At 41.6% G+C, this 18,939-nt stretch overlaps 1 long non-coding RNA gene across 4 annotated transcripts in view; it reads left to right on the top strand.

Moving 5' to 3' along the window:
* Positions 1–18,939, top strand: part of LOC309850311 — a 161,983-nt gene that overhangs the window by 28,584 nt on the left and 114,460 nt on the right. For all 4 annotated transcript variants that reach the window (XR_014304181.1, XR_014304182.1, XR_014304183.1 and 1 more), the window contains exon 3: positions 3,447–3,557. This is a non-coding gene — a long non-coding RNA (uncharacterized lncRNA). The remainder of the gene's footprint in view (positions 1–3,446; positions 3,558–18,939) is intronic.

Here is an 18,939-nt window from a genome sequence, read left to right as displayed (position 1 = left end):
ATGCAGGTCACTTCTATGTTTTGTTTATCAAAGTAGTCACCAGCCATCCCAGATTCCAGGAGCTGGAGAAATAGGGACCATCCCACAGGAGGGGAATGGTTTGTGCATTCCAGGAAGGAAAGAAATGGTGGTGATCATCGTAATGACAAGCTATGGAACGTACCTACCAGGTGGCAGGCACTGTGGTAGGTACTGGGGAATCGTGTGGACTACAGAAGTACAGTCTCTGCCCTTGTGGAGATTAAAATCCATCTCCACTCCAGTTTGACTGGACAGGTGCCCCAATCCATTGCTGAGTGGTAGATCTCAATACTCCATGTATGTGGCCATGAAACTGGTAAGCGCTAATATGATAACTTGCGGTTTAGTCATTTTGACTTCCTCAACAGTCGAAGGGATTGAAATCTGTGATTATCAGATCCATAGCTTGGTGGTCCATTTGATGATCTGATCGACCCATGCATTCTTTCAAACATCTGAGCAAAACTAGGCTGTCCTCTGTTGCCTAACGCTGAGTTCCTGCTCTGCATGGAGGCTGATGCTAACTTTTTAAATTTGTGATGGGGAATATACAAGACACCGAAAAGCCAGATTTTGCTCCTGGTGAGCTTCCATTCCTTTTGGCAGTTTGATCATGAACAGGTGGAGCAACTTGTGACAATTACAGAGCAAAATGTGGAACCCAGAAAACACGGGAGAAACTAGACAGGTGGTATCTCTCCATTTCCCTCTTGAAAACTACCTTTTGGAGAGAGAGAATGGACAATTTGCCTCAGTTTTCTTCTCTCCTATGTCATTAGTGGAAGGTGATCTAGGTTTGTTCAGTAAAAGGAGATTTCAGGACAGGAATGTTGACAGAAGAGTTGGTGGTGTTCAGCAATCCTCAGGTCTTATCGTTTTTGGCATAGTTCATGTCCATTTCACGGTAACAGCTCTGAGGGGTTGGGGGAGGGGACTCATGATGACACAAGAGATCCCTTGACATTTCAGAAACAAAGGTCAAAGCCCGGAAAGGTCCCAGAGCAGGCAGAATTCCTGCACACGCTTGTCAAGTTCCCTGCCGTGAAGCTGGTATCGTATCGTGCTTTCTTAGGTCTGTTCACTTCTGTTATCTCACCAAACGTGAAAGGCCGTAATAGGGGATATTTTAAGTAAAAAAAACAACAATCATAACACATTTTTGCCTTAATGACATAGAGGTTTCAAGCAAAACTGAATTTTGGCTAAATGTCATATATAACCAGACTCCTCCATTAACTTTAACATTGTACCTCATACTTGCCCCGCTCTGCATGCTTTTCTCATCCTAGTGAGTCTTGTGTCCCCTGGGCATTATTTGCTAAGTTAAACTTCTTCCCATGTCTCCTACCAATTTATTTATCTGTCTGAAATGCCTGTGCCTACTTCTCTGGAAATTCATGAATTTTAATTATACCCTCCTCTTCATTTGGGTAGGGCATGCATACTTGAAGTGTTTGGGGTTATGTTGTTTTGTGCCTAAGGCTAGATATGCCATTTTATAACTTTTCATGGGCACCTGATCTGCCCACCTTTTTTTTTTAAGATTTTATTTATTTATTTGACAGATAGAGATCACAAGTAGGCAGAGAGGCAGGCAGAGAGAGAGAAAGGAGGAGGCAGGCTCCCTGCCAAAGCGGAGAGCCTGATGCGGGACTCGATCCCAGGACTCTGGAATCATGACCCAAGCTGAAGGCAGAGGCTTTAACCCACTGAGCCACCCAGGCGCCTGGATTATTCTGATTTTTAAAGCATTTCAACTACATATTCATGAAGATGAAAATAACCTCGATGACTGATTATCTTTTCTCTGGGAAAACTCTTTTTGTGAATTCATGTAAACCTAAGTACTTCAGCTATGTCAGTACCTGGGAATGATTGTTTGTGGCAAAAGTGAGTTTTTCCCTTGGATTATAGAAGTTTTCTGCTTCAACATGAGGCTACAAAGCCTTTGACGTTCCATGTCAGCCTTGTGGGAGTTTATCAAGGATTTTCCAAATTGGTCCTCAGAGGGCCACGGACATGACTTGGAGGACTTAAGCTCTTCCTCAGTAATGTCTAGCTAACTCCCAGCTCTGACTCCCTAAATGACATACGATTTAAGTAGAAACTTGGGCTTGGCCTTAGGAAAAATCTCCTAACTTGTGTCATCCCCACTCTTCCCTTTCCTAAATAATTTGCAGTCCCTAAACCCTTTTTATATACAAAGTCTGGTGCTGCCATGGCCTTTCTGCTAGGTAAGGGACATCCCAACTTGTTTGATTGGGGGGGCCGCCAGGAAAAGTCTTCTATCCTTCAACTATCATATATTATTTTGACATTCCTGATATTGCATTAACATGAAATAAAGCTTTCTTCTCCTAGTTAGGCACATGCTTAAAATGCAAATCCTGCTGGAAGCATTAATATAATGATGGGCCCTCATTCCCATAAGGTGCTAATGACTGACGGCAGATCTTTTTTTGAGAACGGGTTTTCATAAGGGCAAGGTGGTGATTGAGTTTGGGACAGTGGTAGGTCGCTGTGTTCTTAAATGTGTCTGTGGGGTTTTTTTTTAAAGATTTTTATTTATTTATTTGACAGACAGAGATCACAAGTAGGCAGAGAGGCAGGCAGAGAGAGAAAGGAAGGGAAGCAGGCTCCCCGCTGAGCAGAGAGCCTGATGCGGGGCTCAATCCCGGGACCCTGAGATCATGACCTGAGCCAAAGGCAGACGCTTAACCCATGGAGCCCCCCCAGGTGCTCCAGGTCACTGTGTTCTTAAAACACTGTGTTCAGAAGTAGAATATTGGTACTTCACGGAGAATCTCAAATGATCCCTCGAGGTCCAGAAGGAAGATGGTAAATCTTCTGTTTATTTTATTTTAAAATTTCATCTTAAGTAAAGGTTTTTTGTTTTGTTTTGGTTTTTTTTTTTGGAGAGATCTATAAATCTACCTTTAAGTAAGCTCAAGGCCCAATGTGGGGCTTGAACTAATGACCCTGAGATTGAGAATTGCGTGTTCTACCAATGGAGCCAGCCAGGTGCCCCAGGGTGTGTTTATTTTTGATACGCGGAGTACTGTGATACACATGGAATTTATAAGGGAAAACACACAATTGTATATATCTCAAATCTTTTTGCTGATAGAACTGTGTGATCTAGAAGTTTAGCAAGTACTGCTCATGTGGGATAAATGTGGGGAAGGTTTTCATGATGCTGCGTGGAAGATCAGGAGATAGTTTCAGAACGAGTTTGCCACTTCAGAATCCTGACTGCCATTATTACTGATTTCAGTCATTTGATCAATAGGGAGTTTACTAACTCTCAACCTGACGCCAGACAGTCCCTTTTAAGATTTCAAGAAATTGCTCAATTCTAGGATGTTGACCAAAGAAAGTAGATTTTAATCATGCCTTTCCCCTCCCCCCCATTTTGTTTTCTCAAGGGTCTCATGGGAACAGAAAGTTTGAGAGAGTTTACTGTTTGTGCAAGATGACTGGTTGGGTAAAGAAGTCCAAAGTTTATTATCTGCAGAACAAATAAAACCCGGGCAAAGGTAAGTGAAATGAATGTCTCCCACCTTGTCCCCTCAGCCCATCTAAGGGGATGTTTGCGCCAAGGATTGTGTAACCCAGAACCTAATCTACACGCATTTTAGACTCCTACTGGTTAAAAATAGTCACTGACTTTTATTGCTCTTTGTTTGACAAGCCATTGAATGTGGTGTCTATACAAAAAGCATATAAAAAAATCTATTTGTTGTTGAGATTAGTTCTAAATATCCAGGTGTTGCTTGTCATATGGCATCAGAGCAGCCGAATTAGAATATTTTTCTCCTTCTCCTAAAGTAGACACTGCACAGCTCTTGGCAAATAGGAAAATAAGTTTACCAGTTCGTGGCTACTCTGGACTTTTCTGTTGGTGGTGATTCATGACATCAAGGACCATTGGAGGGGCGCCTGGGTGGCTCAGTGGGTTAAGCTGCTGCCTTCGGCTCAGGTCATGATCTCAGGTTCCTGGGATCGAGTCCCGCATCGGGCTCTCTGCTCAGCAGGGAGCCTGCTTCCTTCTCTCTCTCTCTCTGCCTGCCTCTCAGTGTACTTGTAATTTCTCTCTGTCAAATAAATAAATAAAATCTTTAAAAAAAAAAAAAAAAGGACCATTGGATTGTTCTTATGATTACCCTGCAGTAACCAAAAGCATTCAGACTGGTCAAACGCATAGTGTAGGGCTCAACTAGTCTTTTAGAAGACTAACTTCCAGTGCATAAATGTTGATGGGACAGTGGGAAAAAATTGAGCGGTTGAGGTTAAGGGCTTACTACTAGGAAAAAAAAGGAGTAATGCTTTGGGTCCCAGAAGTCCCTTACGAACCAGGTATTGACTGACCATTTCTCTATTTTGACTCTTTTTTGTTGTTGCTTTTGTGGAAATCTGAAGTTTGTAAAGCCAATTAGAGAGGCATTTTATATGGGACGTTCGCAAATTACGATAAGGAGTGAGCCAGAAACCAGTTACGGATAGAAGCTAAGTCAATTAAAGAATTGACTTCTAATTTTAAAATTAGGGACTGGAGACTTTTATAAACCTTTTCCAAGTATATTTATCATCAAAGAACTACTTTTTCAAAGAGATGTTTAAGGAAGAGTTTAAGCACGAAGAAGAAACCAATCAGTATGAGACCCTCTGACAACTTTTTTGGGTGGCTGAAGACCTAATTGATTTGATAATGTGTTTAATGACATCCACACAAAATTGTCTCTGTCCATGTGAGTATGTATGGATAAACAGATAGTTAAAACTAGTTAGTGTCCAGATTATCTGAATAACCATAAGTTTATGGCTATAATTGTTTAAGAAGAAAACCCCATAATTTTCCAGTATGGAGAAGACAAGTTACAATTTCTAAACCTGAGCCCTGCTATGACCTATGTTTTGGAATTTCACTCATGACCAGCTCTTCACATGGAAAAACTAATTATGGTATAAATTTAGCTTAGACATTTGGAAGTACTTCTGTAGACCGAGACACTAAGCTGAGTTGTAAATGGGTTTATAGTTTCTGGACTCTTTCAAAACCCAGAGTAGACAATTCTCTTTCTGAGTCTGTGAATTTGTCATTCCCCCCCCCCCCCCCGGGATGAGGCGGGGGGCACTAGAGGTACCTCGAGGTAAGGTAAGCTGTAGGAGTAGAGATGCTGGAATGGTTTGTGATTCAGAAATGGGCTTTGAAACCTGCAGAGCCCAGTAGCTCAGTCAATGAATAATAATACAAACAATGCTTGGAGACCCAAGAGCGTTAAGACATTTGGTGAAGAAGATGACAGAATGGAAGAGGGGAAAAAAGAAGCAGAGACAGAGCCAGAAGGACCGAGAAGGACAGGGACAGGAGGGCCCGAGCCCGAGCATGTCTGAGGTGTGCGGCTGGCCGGCTGCTTGCTCAGAGGGCCTGGTTTTCCAGTCTGGCACTGGGCTTGATGACTGTGTTTATTCAGCTCTGGTATCAGACATTCCCTTTTCCTGCCCGAAGAAGTCCCCTTTGAAGAACGGCTCTACTGGGGAGTAGTTTCCCCTTGGACGGGTTACTCGTGTTTGCAGACCTAAAGGAAAAGAACTGGAAAGGCCACAAGAATGTTCTTTAAAGCGATATTCCAGCGCCACGTGAGGGGAGGATGAAATAGCAGTAAAAGATGTATTTCCTGGTTGAGGTATTTTTTTCCCCTCTCAAGTGAATGCTGCGCTGAACAAAGGTGTCACATGAATGCGACAGGGGTCAGACGTTCCTGGGTACCTCCGGGTCTGTGTCGCGGGGTGGGCCGGATGGGGGCATTTCAAGCTTCTGGGGGCCTGGAGAGAGCCGGAGGGCATTCAGGAGCCCCTGCGGGCGAGTCTTGTGGGTCTGTTTGTGCGAAGCAAGCTCTGGTGGTAACTTATCAGAGGGCCCGCGTCCACGTTCAAAGCAGAGCAGCAGCGAGAACTTGAACAGATTTGGGGGGGAACAATATTCATAACAGTAAGAACTTGAGCAAATGACGGGGACAATATTCATAACCAAATTGGGTGATTCAGAGGTCGCCCAGTTCCCTTGGGGCCTTTAATATTAATGTCTTACCGTTCAGTGGCACTTTCTACTTTTCAAAGAAGGTTTTCATCTAACCCTCACGTTCACCCTGTGAAGTAGCTCACGTAGACATCAGGATCCCGATTTTTTTTTTTTTTCTCTTTGGAAAACGATGTGGCCAAAGAAAAGGGAGGTTGTTGCCTAGCTCGTCACTGACAGGGGCAGGACGACAACCCAGGTCTCCTGACTCTGGGACCAAGCCTCTTTGTGTTCTTGCGACCTATACAAAGTGATGTTGGGAGTTTCAGAAAAAAGGAAGGTGACATTCTCCATCCCTCCCAGGCATGTGGAAAGTTGCTGTGACTTTGAAGCCACTGCTTTGCTGTGTCCAGATTCTCTCTCCGGGACTGGCCTTAGGGAGGAGATTCAAAGTGAAACCTTCAGAGGGGAAGTCTCATTCTAGTCACTGCGGCTGCCCATGCCTCTGGTGGATTTCTTCCATCTTTGCCTGGACCACATACATCAGGAGCTCTCCAGAGCGAAAAGGGTTCTTTGTTCCATCTCTGAGATGAACCCTTTGAGTCAGAGATGCCCCTTCACCGTGAGGCCTGGCTTTTCCAGGAGAGGGGTTGGGACCCACACTCTCTCCTTGATTCCTGGCCGAGACTCAATGACTCACGGTGACTCTCGGGCCGGGAGGTAATGTTCGTGGGGGAGGGGACACAGGGCACCTGCCGTGCTTACTTGAGGAGCCAGAGGGAACCAGAATTTCCTTGCAGGGAGTACAGATTTATGTATGTCAGGGCTCTAGGGACAAGCTCCAAGAGGTCTCACCTACTTGCTGTCTTTTCTACTGTGCCACACAGAGCCTTCTCTTTTATCTATTTCTGGATGGTTGTCTTCTTTCTGCATGTAGATCTGCAGTCGCTCCACAATAAGCTCTATCTTGTCATTATTTGTATCCTCTAAGACTTCCTAGTGCTTGAAATACCTGATGAATGAATGGGAAGCCATTTTCAGCCAGCTGCCTATTCTGGGGCCTCTCGGCTTATGGCTCAAATTGGATTCACCAGGAAAACAGGCATGTGAGCTTTGAAATATGTCTCGAGATGAAGCTCATGTGCACCAAAGTTTGAGGGTGATTGTTTTATCCCTTTTCTCCTTGGCTTTGAGAGTTCTTGGTGACCGAACCATGCTGTGAGCTCAGTCTCAGATTTGTGTGATATTTTCTGACTCACAAGCCTGTTTCTCCCATGCTGGTCTCACGCAATCCTCATGCAATGGGGCTCATGTAATAACAGCCCTCGGATAGGCATCCCCTTCCCAGTCACTTTACAGATGAGAAGACAGGAGTGATAGTCTTTGGATCACATCTCTAGCTCTTGGCAAAGCCCGTGTTCATCCCAGGTCTTGTGATTCTAAGCACCATCCTCTTTCACGTCCAACCCCGGGGGGCTCCTTTGTGAGCATTGCTGTTCTTGGTGTCAAAGGTGTTAGTCCCGGTAATGCTTGCTGTCCACACAGCTGGGGACAGCTACTGTGATGCATATGTGAGGCCGACACTGTATATTCCGAAGTCTATAGTAGGGTCAGTGGCTAAGAATGATAAGGAAATGTCCTTCCATGTAGATGTTATTTTTGGTCGGTATCAAATTGGAAAAGCAGAACTGGGACCTAGCGAGAGATGAAGGTCCTTCCAGAGAGCAGTCTGGTTGTTGATCAGTGATGAAATTATATTCTCCTGACTTCATTTAGCCAGGGATGGAGAAGGGGTGGGGAGCAGGCAGAGCCCCTAGGCCTTGCTCTGTGACCTGGAGTCCCAGGGATGATAAGGCCAGCTCTACTGAGGATGGCTATTTTAAATACCTCTGAGGGTCACAGCCAGGGCCAAGCAAGACGATGAGGAAGTGGTGTGGGTATGTAGAATGCCATGAGGGTGAGGAGGTCTCATTTTACTTAATTCAAAAGTTGCTGAACGCTCCAAAGTTCTAGATGGTGGGTAGCCTTGCTTCAATGATGATTTGATGGTTGCTGGAGCATTTTGAATACTTGTCCAGAATACAGAACTTTCTGGATGGCTGTTTACTCTTTGATTAGTTACACTGTGCAGACAGCCTTCAGAAATGGAGACTTGTCAACTAAAAGAAAAGGTGGGTCTGAAACTTCTGCTAAGCACCCAATTCTCTCCCACTTAGCTGGGTAAGGACCTCTTCTTTAATCGTGGAGTAATAGATGATTGATATGACTGTACCCTGATTAGAAAAGGTTTCATTTTACTTGTGCATGGTACATGGAATTAGTTAAGGGTTGCATAGGAAAAGAAGTGATGGGCTATTGTTCACATTAAATTATAATGACAGCCTTCCTAACCACTGTGTATTTATTATGTAAGAAAAGAAAATGTCTAGTAAAATTCTGTATAGGTTAATAACACCTTCATAATATACTCCTTCTTTTCTATTGACTTGAATAGCCCTCCTACTGACTTTTAATGGATTATTAGAGTTAATTACATCAATTGCAATATAATTGATTCTTAAATACTATGTAGAAATCTCATACAATTATGGAAAAACAAAAGTTATCTAGACATCTCAGATCAAAAAAGATTTGGAATTCCTGCACATTTAATTTCTGATAATCACTAGTCAGTTTGGACATTAAGATTGCATGGTGTCCTGTTTTCTCTTTGCTAGGTTTTGACAGAATTGATAGTTTTACAACATTTAACTCAATACGCATGGAAATATAAGATTAAAGCTGTGAATGCAATTTTTTTCTAAAAAAAAGATCACTTCATGGCTTAAAAGCTGAAATGTGTTACCTGCCTAACATTGACAGAAACAAACTCAAGGGAAAATCAAAAGTGGATTTGATGTTGAGTTTTAGAAATCTCTTCTCCACAGGTGTAAAGATTCCTGTGGGTCTTAGGGTTTGTTACCTGAGGCTTTAAAATATGACAAGGGGATGGATGGTGCCTAAAGGGGCCAAAAAAAAAAAAAAAATCCTTGCATTTTATTACTTAGTCACAGTCTATGTGTTCTAATGTCAAAACCAGTGGTTGAAAAGTGAAACATCATTAATATCTGTTATTTGATGTCACATGTATCAAAAGGCATCCCTGTAATAGAGTTGTATGAATGCAACCTTTTCCTTTTTAACGGATTTGGGGAAACTGGTTTGTGGGTATTGACACAGTTATCAATGTGAGTTTTCTAAAAAGACTCTGCTGCTTCACTGATACGGATTTCTAGATCATTCTAAAATGGTCAACAAAAGAAGGGTGTAAAAGCCTGATGCAGCGGGAAGGTCACTGGAAGGGGAACCAGCTGACCTGATGTTTTCTGTTGCTACTTATCTCAATGACTTAACCTGAGTGGGCCTTAATGTTCCCTCCCATAAGATGAGAGAGAGAGAGGGTGAGCCTCTGGGCTTTCCCTACTGTAACTCTCCTCCCTTTGAACTGTTTATTTTCTATAGTAATTCATTTGATTCTTAATATATGCTAACTTCTATCAATATGTATGTTGTGTCAATCCGTATGCCTTATATGTATACGGATAAATGTCCTGCCTGGTTAACTAGGTTGTACATTTCCAAGGACAGGGACTATGCCACATATTATTCCTATGTGCTCATAACATGTACTGTCATATCCTAGCACAGAATTGCTACCATTTGGTTAGCCAAGCAGCCAATGAAAAGGATGTATTTCCATTTATCCCCATGAAAGTCTTAATATAACAAGAATAATAACAAAATATCCCACTCATTACGCTAGTTTAACTTTTAAAAGTATTGTAAAGTATTTTATTGTATGAAACTTTGTGCTTTATTTTTTTTAAGATTTTATTTATTTATTTGACACAGAGAGAGATCATAAGTAGGCAGAGCAGCAGGCAGAGAGAGAGGGGGAAGCAGGCTCCCCACTGAGCTCCCTAATTCGGGGCTCTATCCCAGTACCCTGAGATCAACACCCAAGCTGAAGCCAAGAGGCTTAACACACTGGGCCACCCAGGCACCCCCAAACTTTGTGCTTTAAATCAGATGCATTTAAGATGTAAAATTTCATTCAGTTTTTTAAAAATGTATCTTGCACTGCGACCCCAGGAATGGAACTTGAGCAGTCTACTCTAAAGTTCATCTGGAAGAGCAGCATATGTGACAACAGTCACAAGAAACAAACAAAAAAAAACTTAAGATGAGTGAGGACTTGTCCTCGTGGAGGTTAAAAGGAACTATTCCTCGTAAGCAGTATGCAATTGTGACACAGTGAGTGCACAAGTGTGGTGATGGAGAAATCAAATAATCAGTAAGATCACAGTCCAGAAACAGACCTAAGAATATAGGAGAATTTAGCAGATAATATGCAGGCATTTTGAATCAGTGGCTGAAGGCGGACTGCTCAAGAAATGGTGTTGGGACAACTGGCGGTCCATCTGGGCTCCTACCATACACAAAAGTAAATTCCAGATGGAATAAAGCTCTGAACATAAAAATCAAATCTATACAAGTATTGGAAGAAAATATGAATGAACCTTCTTTTTCTTTGTTTTTTTGTTTTGTTTTGTTTTGTTTTTCCAGTCATCTTGGGTTAGAAATTCTTTGTAAACAAGATGGGAAATCCAGAGGCCATTAAGGAAAACCTGACAGAGTTGACTTCATAAAAAAAACATCATAAACAAAGTTAAAAGAGAAATGACAGATTGGGACAAAATACTTGAATCGTACATTACAGAATAAAGGGTGTTACTGTCCATTATCTAAAGAGCGCTCCCAAGTTAATGAGAAAAATAAATAATGTACTTGAAAATGGCAAAAGAAATAATATAAGCAATTCTCAGGAGAAATTGCAAATGGCTGAAAAATACGTTCAACCTCATTAGTTGTAAAAACGAATGTACAATAAAAGGGCATGAACTGCCTTTTTTTTTTTTTAACCTAACAGATCGGCCAAAAAACTAAGGGAACTGATTTGATACATCAGTTAAAATGAATGAATAGGGGTGCCTGGGTGGCTCGGTGGGTTAAAGCTTCTGCCTTCAGCTCAGGTCATGATCCCAGGGTCCTGCGATAGAGCCCTACATTGGGCTCTCTGCTCAGCAGGGAGCCTGCTTCCTCCTCTCTCTCTGCCTGCCTCTCTGCCTACTTGTGATCTCTGTCTGTCAAATAAATAAATAAAAAGCTTAAAAAAAAGTGAATGAATATACCATATAGACCATCAAGGACAGATGTCAAGATTACGTTGGTAGGTGAAAGAAGCAAGTTGTAGAACACTGTACATTATATCATGTCACTTTCGTATTACTTTTTAAAAAACGCGTGTAAGTAGAATTCATGTTAATAATTAATTGTTTATGCATTGTAAATACACATTATCTTGTATAGTAGCTATTTCTTAGAACAGCATTAGAATGAGTCTAAGTATACATCTGTGGCCTTTGGGTTACTTTTTGGCTAGAAAACATCCCTTTTATTATGCTTTATTTAACACTCATCAAGCTGAATAAGTGATCTTTATAAGACAGTTACAAGTCATTAGTTCAGGGGTGTAATTGGATTGAGTATTATATAAATATGGTGCGGTATTTTATGGAATTTCAGTCAGCTCTGATTAGGCTCTTCAGATCAGTCCTGTTGAATTGGGTCATGGAGAGAGGGCTCTGGCCCTAACCCTGGCTGCAGTAAGGATCTTGTCAGGACCCCTTCAATCTTAAGGTCTTGGGTTTTGTGCAAAGGCTGAGATAGAACGGCTTCCTCTGCCAGCTGTGAGGAACCTCCCCATCTGCCCCAGGAACCACCCAGAGGGTTAACTAAATCACAGCACCCTGGCACCCAGGCCCTCAGCAGCGCTGAACAAGTCAATGTAAATAAGTCTTATGATCAGTTTAAACTTGCTTCCAAGTTGTTTGTTAGCAAGGAGTTAACAAGCTCAGACCTTTGACCATCTGGGTCTTTAAGGAAAGCTTTTTTCCCCATTCCAATGACTTCCTGTTCATGGGAAAATGAGAGGAAATGAACCTCCAGCAGGAGGATGGGCCCACCCTTTTCCAGTCGTGTGGCTTAATTTGTCAGGTGTAATATTGGCACCTGGTGGCTTGTATTGGCTTCCTGCCCACCCTTGCTGGGGAAGTATCCACATACTTGCAATAGGCGGTAGAAGACTTCAAAGCCATTTGTAAGGGAAAGGATATTGTCATTAAAGAACTTAATGGTGAATACTCCCATTTAGTGATGTCAAGATAAAAGGAAAATTTTAAAAACACATTATCTAGAATTTTTTTCTGATGTATCATATGACCTGTTAAAACAAAGTAATGGAGTTGATTTAGTAACATTTTTAAGGATATATATTTATTGATTGAGTGTTCAGTTTTCCTGTTTTTGAGAAATTAGCAAAGGTGTCCATTATTTATAAGAAGATAATGAATTGCTTCTTTAAGGATATAATTCTCTTTGCTCAAATTCATCTCGAAATAGGTACTCTCTTTGTGTCTACTGATGGAATTGTTTCCTTTGAATCAAAAGGGAAAATTCTAATACTATCAAGGGATCTAGTAAATGAAAAAGGATGATATGGGTTTTCAGAATTCATCAGGAATTTTGGATGGGTACTGCTGGTTCAGTTCCATACCTTTCAATTTTCAGCTAGAAATAATTACTGCCTTTTGAACAATGGTATATTTAATTGTCCAGCAATTCAAGGTAAATTTGTCTATGAATGGGGATTAACCAAACTATAATCAGTGGTCATTAAACCAGAATAAATTCTACATAACAATGGAACTTACTTTAGGTTTTTTTTGATTAATGTAAACTATATTGGCTTAGTAGATCTAAAACTCTCCTGGCAGAGTCAACACTCATAGATATGGACAACAAGAATGATTAATCTCCGTAAAGCATATGTTCATGGTGTCATCATTGCAAACCTTGGTCAGTAATTGTCATCAAATGATTAACAAGTGTTTATTGGCCTAACACAGTATCAAAAAAGTTTTATAAATCATTAATTGAATAGATATTTATTGAAGGTCTATTCTTTTGAAGAGCATAGGATTGAATTTGCTCTGGCAGAGATTGAAGACTTCTACACGGGGAACACTAAGGATACATTACGGAGGTCCCTCAACCCTAAGAGTTGACGTCAACTTTCCATAGATCTTACCCTCTTCACAATCTACCTGGCTGGCAAACCTGAAATACATGAACAATTAGAAATAATGTTTTGTGACATAAAACGTAAAGCAGGTGGGAATCCAGAAAAGAGATCCATGTTGGTTGAATAACCTTTGAGGAGGATGGATAGTGTTTAGATAACCAAATAGGAAAACTGGACATTTTGAGTGGGTGGGAGCCAGGAATGAATGAGTAGGTCCTCTGAGCCGGTACAGAAGACTCTCGCACTGCGTCTTGGTTCCTGTGTGGTGAGAAATAAGGTAGATGGGTTCGGTAGCAATAAAATGAGAGTTTTTGGAAGCTCAGCAGAGGAATTTAGGTTTGGAAGTATGAGATGGGGGTGGTAACTTGGGATAGTAACTTGGGAAGATTTTTCTGGCAGTTATTTATAGGATTACTATAGCAGGGGACAGGCTGTCGGGAGGGACATTTGTTAGGGGACTCTCGCAAGAGAGGGTTACAAGACAGCCCCAGATGATGATGGTGGAAATAGAGAGAAATCAACTCAAGAGGCATTTTGAAGGTGGGAAGGATGGGACAAGGCAGCACTGGATATTGACTATCTGTATAATTAAAGACAACCCCACATTTTCTACCCCTAGGAGGCTGGATAATTGATAACACCACTGATCTCTTGATGCAGGAAAATGGTGACTTCTATTTTTAGACATGTTATCTCTGGGATCGATTGGGATGTCCAGTAGAACCATCTTACAGGCCATCAAAAATATGGGAGTTGTAAGTAGCCAAGGGCCTAGGAGAAGACATGAAAAATTAATGATGAAGAGCTACCTGCTGCCCAGGAACCCCGATTCCACAGCCTGATTTTCAAGGCTACTGTCATCTAGCCCCATCCCACTTACTCAAATTCATCTTTGACTACGCCACAGTCTGCAGCTCCCCGCCTGGTCCAGTTAGTTAGCAAACTACACTTGCTTTTTGGCCTTTGCCTTTCAGTTCTTGCTGTTCTTCGTGCCTGGGCCCCACTCCCCAAACATCTAATTGTCAACATCTCTGTGTGAGTCAGGGCTGGCTCAGGTCCTTTCCACGTGAAGATGTTTTTCAAGAACTCCAACGCACACCCTTCTTTCTCTTTGTCAACCCCCTGTAGCATTTACAGCACACACTCTTTGTAAAGCACGTGATCATACATGTGTCTATGTCCTTGTTTAATTGGGTCAAACATGAGCACCTATCTTGTTTTCTCAGTAAAGCTATAAATGCCTTGAGGGTAAGGATCGATGTTCCTCTTGCATCAGTTAGGAATTTTATTGTACTGCTGAGAACAGAAGCTCCCAAGCAGTGGCTTTAAAAAAAAAAAAAATTAGGTGTTTGATTTTGCTCCTAGATGAGAAGTACGAAGGCAAGTAATCCTAAGTTGATTTGGCAAATCTTGATGAGAGCAGAGACCCAGCCTCCTCCTACCTTCCCACTTAGCCATCCTTAGCATGGATTTGTCTCTTCAGAATCGCAAGCTGGCTGATCCTTTTCAAGTAAAGCATCATGATGTGCTGCAGACAAGCAGAAGGGGAAAGGCAAGGAGCAAACGGGCTTTCCAACCTGATCAGCCCTAATTGTAATGGGCTTCCCCGGAGGCTCCATGCCACAGTAATACCTACCTTTTGCTGGTCAGCAGTTAGATATGTAGCCATTCGGTTTGCAAGGAACGCTGCAAATATCGCGTGGTTGTTGTTTTTTAGTTGGACATACTGCTTTCTCCAATAAAATCTGGGTTATTTTAATGGACAGAAGGGCTATTGACAACTTGCAGGCAACTAATATTCTGTACTCTGTCTTTGTCTGTCTCTTTCATTCTGTCTCTATCCCTTTGTATAAATTCTTGTTTGGATGCACACATACACACATACATAAATGGAGAGAGACAGAGAGCTTATGCTGTATGTCTCTATCTTTCTCTGTATTTGAATAATACAAATAAATATGTCCATATATATTACGTATGTGCATATGTATATGTGTATACACACACAGAGGCATATTTCATTGTGTTCGTCATTTTGCTGCCCAAATACTGCATTTTTTACCAGTTGAAGGTTTGTAGTGACCCTGTGCCAAGCAGGTCCATCCGCCTCATTTTTCCCACAACACTTGTTCACTTCCTGTCTCTTATGTCACAATTAGGCAATTCCTGCAGTATTTCAAAATTGTTCATCATTATTATATTTGATATGGTGATTTGCGATCAACGATCTTTGATGTTACTGTTGTGTTTTGGGACACCTGGAAACACGTCTATGTAAGAGAGTGAACTTCACTGATTAATGTGTGTGTCTTCTGAGTGCTCCGGCAATTGGCTGTTCCTCATCTCTGTCTCCCCTCAGGCCTCCCTATCCCCTGGGAAACAACAGTGTTGAAATTAGGCCAACTAATAACCCTACAACGGCCTCTAAGTGTTTAAGTGAAAGGAATATTCCCATGTCTCTCACCTTAAATCAAAAGCTAGAAATGCTTAAGCTCAGAGGCAGACATGTCCAAAGCTAAGACAGACCGAAAGCAAGGCCTCTTGTGCCAGTTAGCCCAGCTGTGAATGTGAAGGAGAAGTTCTTTTTTTTTTTTTTTAAAGATTTTATTTATTTATTTGACAGAGAGAGATCACAGGTAGGCAGAGAGGCAGGCAGAGTAGAGAGGAGGAAGCAGGCTCCCTGCTGAGCAGAGAGCCCGATGATCATGGCCTGAGCTGAAGGCAGCGACTTAACCCACTGAGCCACCCAGGCGCCCCAGAAGGAGAAGTTCTTGAAGGAAATGAAAAGTGCTGCACCAGTGAACATCTGAATGAGAAGAAAGGGGGATACCCTTATTGCTGATATGGAGAAAATTCTAGTGGTCTGAAATAAAGATCAGACTAGCCACAACATTCCCATAAGCCAAAGCCCCATCCAGGCCTCAGCTCTCTTCAGTTCTATGCAGGCTGAGGGAGGTGAGGAAGCTTCAGGAGAAAAGTCTGAAGCTAGCAAAAGCTGGTTCATGAGGTTTAAGGTGAGAAGCCATTTCCAGAGCATTTAAGTGCCAGGTGAGGCAGAAGGCGAAGACGCTGAGGGAGAAGATGCAGCCAGTCATCCAGAAGGCCTTTAGCCAAGTGGATTCCTGATGGGGACTATACTAAACAACAGTTTTCCAAGGTAGACAGAGCAGCCTTCTCTTGGAAAAAGGTGCCATCTAGGGCATAGCTAAAGAGGAAAAGTCAGTGCCAGGCTTCAAAGCTTCAAAGGACAGGCTGACCCTCTCATTAGGAGCTAAAGCAGCTGGTGCTTTCTCTTAAAGCCAATGCTTATTTACCATTTTAAAAATCCTGGGGCCCTTACAGAATGATGCTAAACCAACTCTGTACATACTCTGGAAATAAAACAAAACAACAACTTCTGGTCCATAGCGCATCTGTTTACAACACGTATTTAAGCTCACTGTTGAGACCCATGGCTCAGGAAAAAAAAGATTCCTTTTAAAATGTTACTGCCCACTGGCAATGTACCTCCTCACCCAAGAGCTCTGATGGAGATGGACAATGAGATCAAGGTTGTTTTCCTGCGTGCTCACACAACATCCTTGCTGTAGCCCATGGGTCAAGGAACTATTTGACTTTCAGGTTTTATTACTAAAGAAAAATATTTTATAGGGTTTGAGTTTCCATAAATATTGATTCCTCTGATGGATCTGGGCAAAATAAATTGGAAACCTTCTGTAATTATTGGACCATATGGTATTTCTATTTTTGAGTTTTAGAGGAATCTTCCATACTGTTTTCCACAGTCAGTGTCTGCACCAATTTACATTCCCACCAATACTGCATGAGGGTCCTTTTTTCCCCCATATCCTTGCCAACAATTGTTACCTTTTGTCTTTTTGATTTTAGCCATTCTGACAGGTGGAGGTCAGGGTTGAAGGGGAGTAGGAGAAATGGGCCTCCAGTTGTAGAATAAATAAGTCATGGGAACAAAACCATAGTATAGGGAATATAGTCAATGATACTGTAATAGTGCAGCTACACTTGTGGGGAGCATAGCATAACATCTAGAGAGGTTGAACTACTATGTCGTATATCTGAAACCAATGTAACACTGTATGTCAACTATAATCAGATAAAAAATTTTAAAAATACTAAATATCAAAAAATATATATATATGATGAAAATGTTCTGGAAAGGTTCCCCATTCTAGATACTATTAAGGGCATTCATGATTCAGAGGAAGAGGGAAAAATATCAACATGAACAGGAGTTTGGAAGAAGTTGATTCCACCCCTCATGGTTGATGTTGAGGGGTTCAAGACTTCAGTGGAGGAAGTAACTGCAGATGTGGTGGAAATCACCAGAGAACTAGAATTGGAAATGGAGCCTGAAGACAGGACTGAATTGCTGCCCTCTCGTGATCAACCTTTAGTGGATGAGGAGTTGCTTTTCATGGGGGAGCAAAAAAATGATTTCTTGATGAATCGCCTCCTGGGGAAGATGCTGTGAAGACTGTTGAAATGACGACCAAGGATTTAGAAGAGTGCGTCAACTGAGGTGATAAAGCAGCAGGGTTGGAGAAGACGGACTCCTGTTCTGAAAGAAGTTCTCCTCAAAATGCTCTCAAGCTGCTTCACGTGCACCAGAGAGATCATTCATGAAGGGAAGGGTCATCAGTGCAGCAAGTTGTCTTGTTCTGCTGTTGTCTTGTTTGAAGAAATTGCCACAGCCAGCCTGACCTGCAGCAGCCGTCAGTCAGTCAGCAGGCGTCCACACTGAGGCACGTCCGTCCACCAGCAGCAAGTTTACAGCTGTTGAAGCTCAGATAGCAGTTCATATTGTTTAGCAATAAACTATTTTTAAAGGTATGTACATTGTGTGTTTTTTTTTAAACACATAACACTATTACCCGCTGAATAGACTAGAATGTAGTGCAAATCTAACTTTTATATGCACTGGGGCAACAAAAAAATAAATTTGACTTGCTTTATTGTGATATTTGCTTTATTGCAGTGGTCTGGAACCAAATCTGCAATATCTCTGAGGTATATCTGTTACATAGATAGAGAGAGAGATTTGTTGTTTCTATCTCTATTTGAGCACTCATACATACACATTGTTAAAACTGAGCAAAATCAAATAAAAGTAACAATAAAAATAATCTGATATGTTAAATATGATGCTAATTACCATGCCTGTTGTAGTTACTCTCAAGTGGAGGTATTTTTTACCTACATAACTACTGGTGTTATTTGTGCAGAATTAAATCAAAAATTTTTTTTTCTATCATGTGACAGCTTTGATTTGTTTTCTGGTGCCTGGAGTCAACATCACTGTTGATGGGAATGTCTCAACAATTACTGCCTCCCATTTCTTTGAAGATAAATGTACTCATTTAGTGATCCAGGCTTTAGTTTCTGCATTCTTAATTTTCCCCTTTTGTTCTTGTCCACTTCTATGGTTGAACCAGTAATTTTCAAACTGTGTGACATATTTTGGAGTCTTATAAGTATCATCAGCATTATAAGTATCATCAGCACATAGGAAAAGAATGAAGATTACACCGAAATGAACCAGGAAGGCATGGGTGATAATTTCACACAGTTGTGGGCATTCTGACCGTGTCACAGAAACTATGGAAGCATCCCCAAATAGTGTGTCTACCAGTTGTCACTGCTCATCCCATGTCACTGTTCACCACACTGACGGTGACTTGGTCATTTTATGAGCAGA

Source organism: Mustela nivalis (assembly GCF_964662115.1).
Source record: "Mustela nivalis genome assembly, chromosome: 16".
Taxonomy (NCBI): Eukaryota; Metazoa; Chordata; class Mammalia; order Carnivora; family Mustelidae; genus Mustela; species Mustela nivalis.
The sequence above is the reverse complement of the archived record's forward strand: the minus strand, read 5'-3'. Positions and strand labels throughout refer to the sequence as shown.